This window comes from Panthera uncia (assembly GCF_023721935.1).
Source record: "Panthera uncia isolate 11264 chromosome D3 unlocalized genomic scaffold, Puncia_PCG_1.0 HiC_scaffold_8, whole genome shotgun sequence".
Classification (NCBI taxonomy): domain Eukaryota; kingdom Metazoa; phylum Chordata; class Mammalia; order Carnivora; family Felidae; genus Panthera; species Panthera uncia.
In genome coordinates this window covers 25789318-25789766 of record NW_026057586.1, presented here as the reverse complement: position 1 = coordinate 25789766, position 449 = coordinate 25789318, and positions in this window count along the sequence as shown.

The following is a 449-nucleotide window of genomic DNA, read 5'->3' as shown; positions in this document are numbered from 1 at the left end:
CCTCGCGCCCCGCCTCCCGCGCCGCGGCTGTCAGCCCCGCGCCCCGCGCCCGGCGCCCGCGCGGCCCGCGCCACCCGCTCGGGGGGCGCACGGGGCTAAAGGGCCCGGATGTCTACGGTCGCCTCTCCGCGCGCCCGCCCCCTCCGCGGCGCCCCCTCCCCGCCTGCCACACTTGCACTTGCTGCGCCCCGACCTCCTCCCCGGCTCCGCGGAATTTCTATTTTGACAGGAACTGTGGCGGTGGGCGGCGCGGCGGGGGACGCCCCGGACCCGCGGAGGCGGCGGGCGGCTGGCAGGACCCCGGCGCGGGGGCGGAGTGGGGGGCCAGGCAGAGCCACCATCCGCTCGGGGCTTTTTTTCTTTCTTTCCTTTTTTCTCTTTGCCTCCTCCAGGATTTAAAGGGACAGCCCCGGCCGAGGCGAGGGGCCAGGCGGCCGCCGTTTCTCCGG